Source organism: Myotis brandtii, unplaced genomic scaffold (assembly GCF_000412655.1).
Source record: "Myotis brandtii unplaced genomic scaffold, ASM41265v1 scaffold798, whole genome shotgun sequence".
Taxonomy (NCBI): Eukaryota; Metazoa; Chordata; class Mammalia; order Chiroptera; family Vespertilionidae; genus Myotis; species Myotis brandtii.
In genome coordinates, this window is record NW_005371212.1 from 171,358 (window position 1) to 177,824 (window position 6,467).

At 49.7% G+C, this 6,467-nt stretch overlaps 1 protein-coding gene across 1 annotated transcript in view; it reads left to right on the forward strand.

Annotated features, from left to right (window-relative positions):
• The first annotated feature begins 1,482 nt into the window (after positions 1-1,482).
• The window catches only part of NCK2 (NCK adaptor protein 2), a 71,389-nt gene continuing 66,404 nt past the window's right edge, over positions 1,483-6,467 (forward strand). The window contains exon 1 of the mRNA XM_005883690.2: positions 1,483-1,653. The gene's annotated coding sequence lies outside the window, so the exon portion shown is untranslated. The remainder of the gene's footprint in view (positions 1,654-6,467) is intronic.

Genomic DNA, 6,467 nt, shown 5'->3' on the forward strand with positions numbered 1-6,467 from the left:
AATTTTGTGTTGGCCCTTTAAGAGGGTGCCTGCTTTTCCAGCCCTCTCTCCCTGGCAGAGTGCTTTTCACAGCCAGATATGTGGGCACCTTTCTCGGTTCTGGTGCTTTTTGCTGGGGGCGGGGCAGGGGGGCTCGCTTGGAGAGTAGACCCCAGAGTTCTCAGTGGCACCCCCCCACCCCACAGCTGAGATATAGCAGCAGAACTTCAGCTGCTGTCTGTGGGCGCCCGCCAGCCCTTTCGTGCCTCCGCCCCACCTACCAGCCTCTAATGGTCTTCTCTTTCCATCCTTGGTTATTAGGGTTCTCTCTAGTTGATTATTCAGGGTGGTTTTTTTGTTTGTTTGTTTTATGTATTTTTAGTTGTAATTTTAATTTGGTCCTGGATGGGTGTCTGTGTAGCATCCACTTATTCTGTCGCCATTTTCAATCTCCATTTCCATCCTGGTCTACATTTAACGTCTTGCCCAAATCTAGTCTTCCCATTGTGTTTGGTTATCACCTTTTCCTTGCATTTAATCATATTTTTAAATAAAAAGCATGTACCCTCTGAAATAATGCTAGAGAATATGTAAAATAGGATGAAGTTTTTAATAAAAATTTATGAACTTGCCTTTGTAACATTTTTATGATAGCCCTACTCGGATTATCTTTTGCTACTTGACTAAAATAGAACTCGATTTTTCTGTGGGGTGTTTAACACTTTGGGCCATAATCAAGCCAGGGATGAATTAATGGATCTCTGAGGGAACTGTCAAGACAGATCCCCTCTGGGTGTGAAATGTAATTAACAATGGCAGTGCACTCAGTGGGAGCGCCGCAGACCTTCAGGGACCTGGAAAATGCCAGGCAAGGACCGAAAGTAGTTCCCCCAATGGAGGGAAGGTGAGGGGAGAGCAGACTGCCCAGCAGGAGGGAGAGGCTGCAGTGCCGCCGGCTTCTCGCCACAAGGCCCTGGTATTTCTGGGGATGTTATTCTCAGATTTCCTGCAGGGATGATTTTAGCACCAGGCTGTGGGCCCCGTAGCTGGCCTCTCAATAAATGGCCAGGACGAGAGACTCCAAGACAGGATCGCATCTAAGTAATGTCAGTGCTCTCTGCAGTGGCCACCTCAGCTCCCAGACTGGCTTCCTTCCCAGGGGGCAGCCTCCCTTTTGTTATGGCAAGCTCTGCAGATGTGGGTGGGGAGCGGTGGGTAGGGAGTCTGAATACACTTGGGACCTAGGTCCCTGTTTTATGTCCTGCTGTCCCCACTCTCTCCATCCCTTGCCTCCCTGACCATGGCCTCCATCTGATTGGTGGCTAGAAGGTGGGGAGGTGGGAGCAGTTTGTTTGGGTAGAGGTCATTAGGTACAAGGCAACTTTCTTCTGGGGTTTATTAAAAATATTTGTTTCAGGTAAATAAGCAGTTATTTCTCAAGCAGTTACTTAAAGTCAAACAAGCAAGCGTCCTAATATGTGATTTTCTGTTTCTTTTCAGATTGCCTCTGCTCCTTTACTACAAGAGATTTCCCAGAGCAGAGTTCTGTGGAAGTGTGAGTTGGGTTTGGGAGCCTGGAGAATTCCCGCCGCTCCGTCCCTGCACAGGTGTGATCTGCTGGAGTCACCGCCAGGGGTTCTGGTGTGGCCAGTCATCTCGTAGCTGAGGCCAAGGGTAAGTCTGCAGCTTCCTGCTTTAAAATGGGGAGAAGAGGCTACTTTCGCCTGAAATACTTGCTTGGCACAGTAGGTTGGACATTAATAAAATGGCAGGAAGTGTAGCCCTGATTTGTTGAGACACATAATATTTCCGTTTTCAAGGGACTTGGTTGAAAAGTTACGGTCACTACCCCTGCTGTAGGGTGTGACGCGCTGAGGAGCTGGAGGCAAAGCACAGGCACCTCGCCCCGTGAAACGCCCTGCGCTCAGCTCTCCGGCCCAACAGGTGGTTCTCGAGGCTGCAGGTCGGGCCTCCTGCGCCGCTGGGAGCCCTGAGACGAGGGGGCGCTGCCGCCGGGACGCTCAGTCCAGCAGAGGCTTCACTCCGCTCTGATGCTGAGAAGACAAGTCTGCATCAGAAGTTGCCAATAGATAAAGGGTTTTGAGAAATGTTTACCTGTTTGTGCGAGAATGTACTTGTGTGTGTTAAACTGAAACCATGTCTGTATTGTAGGCAGGCGGGTTCTGAGATCCAGGGGCCCTGTAATAGCAGATACTAGACAAAGCTATACCCATATAACAAAGCATTGCTTAGCCCTGGCATCGTTTGGGATGTTTGACTTAGGACGTAAGAAATGCTGGGCAGCAGTCTGGCCGACCTGGCTCCGTCTCTGGCTGTGTGAGCAGGTGCAATTGCACCTCCAGACCAGTGCCTCACAGCTGGGAGCAGTGCCTCACAGCTAGGACCAGTGCCTCACAGCTGGAGCCAGTTCCTCACAGCTGGGACCAGTGCCTCACAGCTGAGACCAGGGCCTCACAGCTGGGAGCAGTGCCTCACAGCTGGGGCCAGGGCCTCACAGCTGGGGGATAGCACCCAGTTTATTAGCTTCCCTTCAGAACCTTGTTTTGCTGCTTTTATTCATAAATTGTTTTAAACTACTCTTGAAATCTATAACTTTGTACTATAAAATCTCTTGGTGTGACTTCTGTAAATTTATTTAGTTTAGTATACATTAGAGTTTTCTCTCATTTGGTCTAAAACTACTACCAGAATTTTGTAAATGGGTTTTTTCTCCTTGACCACTTTCTTTTCCAGGGGCATGGGAGTGATTCTTAATTTAACTTGTGTTCCCCGCTGCTGTGTGCTAACCAGAACGGCCCGGAATTAATATGCAGTGTTTCTTAAAGGGAGGGTTCAGTGCCTGACTGCCTTCGCCTCACTAACCTGTGTGACTTCTTCTGGAGAAAATGACCCCTTGTCCTGTTTATTTAGGGTATTGCTCGTCATGATTTCTAGTCGAGACCCTGGTTTGGGTTGGAGAGCTGGGAGCTCCGATTGTACAGCCTGATTCCAAGCCCCTTCTCTCTCCCTGCGCCTGCACTTGAAGCTGTACCGACCCTGCCCACCCTGGCGCCGCTGGCTCTGACTAGCTTTACACCCCCTGCCCTGCATTGCTAGGGACCTCCCAGCTACCTCTCTAGGCCTCATGGGAGACAAAACCCACCCTGCTGTTTCATGCCCCATCCTGGGCGATTTCCATGACCTTAAAAACAGCAACAAAAACTCCTAGGTACGGGGACTCCGTTTTTCTAATAGTCATTGCAGTGGAACCTGTAATGCAGCTCATATTTCATGGCAAAATAAGCTAGAAATTAAGTGCAAATCCTCAAATCTGATCACCAGAATTCATTAGTAATTCATCACTAACAAACTGACACTAACTACTTCTTTAGCAAGTTCTTGACATCAGTGACATTAACGGACAGTAAGCTATTGTCAGGCCCTGCTCAGTGTGGCCCAGTTGGCTGGAGCGCTGTCCCGTGCACCGAAAGGTCTCGGGTTCCATTCCTGGTCAGGGCACATACCCAGGTTGTGGGTTGGTCCCTGGATAGGATGTGTACGGTAGGCAACTGATCGACATCAATGTTTTTCTCTCTCTCTCTCAAATCAATTTTAAAAACATATCCTCGGGGAGGATTAAAAATCTATTTTAAGAAAAGGTTATTTTCAGGGTCCTCTCTCAGAAAGTAGTGAGGCAGGGGGAGTCGCAGACTCACCGCGGCGGCATGTTCTGCACAGACACCCGCCAGAGTCTACTACGCTTCTGCAAACGAGAGGTGGCCTGGATGATTGATTATTAGTGAGAGCTGGACGTAGATCATCATGAAGATTTTCCTACAAAAATATTTATACAGACCTGTAAAATGTTAAAGATTTGTTATTTTACAAGTTCACGAGATCCACACCAAAACCCTGATTTACTTTAATGTTGAAAATTACTTTTGTTGTTTAGAAAAATGTTCAGTGGGAAATCATGAGCTATATCCATTCACATAATAAATATTTGCTGTGAGCACCGACTGGATTCTAGGCTGTTTTTCTCGCAGTGACTATTTTAGTACTGTGCTTTCACAGCCACAGAAATAGAGAATTCCTTTTTAGACACTGGCTGTCATGGCCTCGTGGGGGCGGCAGGACCCAGGCAGCTCCCTGCAGCTCTGCGTCGCCCTGTGGTAGTTGATGCTCGTACAGCGAGTCTGTGGTACCCAAGGGGCATGGGAGTGATTCTTAATTTAACTTATGTTCCCTGCTGACCCTCGGAGAAGAGGCTGGGGCAGCCAGCAGATGCTGCGTTTGAAGGGAATGTTAAGGAACGAGGTGGGTGGGCAGAGGTGTGATGGGTCAGCACAGGCAGCTGGTGGGCCAGCAGCAGGGGGTGGGACCAGGCAAACACTGTTTGGCCAGTGGTCTCTGAAGAGCCAGCAGGAAAGTGACCACTGGGTCAGCTCTATCACTTGCCACATCTTGGGAAGCATGGAAGCAGCGCTGGCCTGGTAAGTGCTAATGGGACGTCAGCCGGTGCACTTCCAGGCATTGGGCGCTCTGGTCTGTGCTGTCCCAGTGAGACCTACGCCGGAGGCAGTTTGGGGGAGGGGGGGTGTCCAGGCTGTATCCCAGAGGGGCCTGATTGGGGTCCCCGAGCCCCTGCTTTCCTGCCCCAAATTCTCACCTTCTCCAGGAGCCTCCCCCCCTTTGAGGTGAGGGAGCCAAGCCTTCTGAGCCCCGGCCCTGGCCGTGCCCACTCTGGGGAGGGGAGAGCACGGGAAGACATGTGCAAACCCCCCTGTTCCACTGGGTGTTAGCGTGCATCTGCACGTGAGTCTTCCCGCCCGTGCTTGGGAAGGGACCGTGATTCTCTGGTGGCTGGCACTTCCTGGGCAGGGGCATCGGATGCCATACTGATGATGTTCGATCGTTTGAAAACCTTTTGGATGCTTTTACAGGAGAGAGCCTAATGGGTAGGAGGATGTTGGTGGTGTTGGGGAGGACAGATGGTGGCTTAGGTGACAAGCCTCGTGCTAAGTGAGGTAAGTAAACAAGACCTGGACTTCACACACTGCCAGTGGCTGATAAGAATATCCGGAGAGGAAGTGCTGGCAGTGAGGCCACATGTGCCTGTTTTTAAGCTCTGTTGCCGGGTATTTGACAATGAGATGGGAAGCTACCTAATGCACATCGTGGTGCGTGGTCTGCGCACATTGTGGGAACTCCCACAGCTGGTCAGTGAGCACGCCGCCACCTTGCAGCTTGTCCTTCGGTTTGGCGGGCATTGGCGGTTCCTCTCAGCGAGGCCGGGTGCAGTGCAGGGCTAACACGCAGCCTCTGTGCTGCTGGGTCAGGACTTCCTCATCTGCCCGGAAAGTCTCCCTCCTCGCCGCTCCCCATTTTCCTGCGCCCCAGCCCTGGGAACCACTCCAGCACTGTGTTTCTATGACTGCGACGTTTTTTTAGACTTTGCATATAAGTGACACCACGCAGTACTTGTCTTTCTCTGTCTGGCTTATTTCCGTAGCGTAGTGCCTCACGGGCCATCCTGTTGTAGAAAATGGCAGGATGTCCTTCTTCCTGGTGGCTGGGTGATATTCCAGAGTGTGTGTGTGTGTGTGTGTGTATCTGTGCGCGTGCGCATGCGTGCACATATTTCCTGTCTTTTACACAGATGCATCTTTTTCCTTCATCCATGTAGACCAGCGGTTCTCAACCTGTGGGTCGCGACCCATTTGGGGGTCGAACGACCCTTTCACAGGGGTCGCCTAAGACCATCGGAAAACATATAATTACATATTGTTTTTGTGATTAATCACTATGCTTTAATTATGTTCAATTTGTAACAATTAAAATACATCCTGCATATCAGATATTTACGTTAAGATTCATAACAGTAGCAACATTACAGTTATGAAGTAGCAACGAAAATCATTTTATGGTTGGGGGTCGCCACAACATGAGGAACTGTATTAAAGGGTCGCGGCATTAGGAAGGTTGAGAACCACTGTTCTAGAGTGTCATGGCTTCAGGTCTTATGTTCAAGTCTGGAATCCTTTTTGAGTTCGTTATACTTCCCACAGCACCTTTGTACGAGCGAAGCTTCATAAAATTGTGGGAGACATTTCCCATGTAGTCCATGAACTCGTCATTTTCTGATGGCCGAGGCGGAGAAAGAGCGGAGCCAGCGTGCTTCTCTCACCCTCGCCAACACCAACGTGCCCAGCAGGTGGCTTCCTGGGAAATGGAGAAGCAAATTAAAGACAGAAAAAGCAAATTCCTGACCATCCATCTCCCCACATACACACCTTTTCCCCGACAGATTGTAGAAGCTAAATTCACAACATTCCAGTCATTTCTCCACTATTCTGAATTGTACCTTAACATTTACAAAGGAGTTTTCATAAATTCCCTCTAAAAACAGGCGATGAGACCCCCACCCCCTTTTCATGAAAGGAGAGGGTATGTGGCTTTACCTGCCACATGGGCCCGCCCTGGCCAGC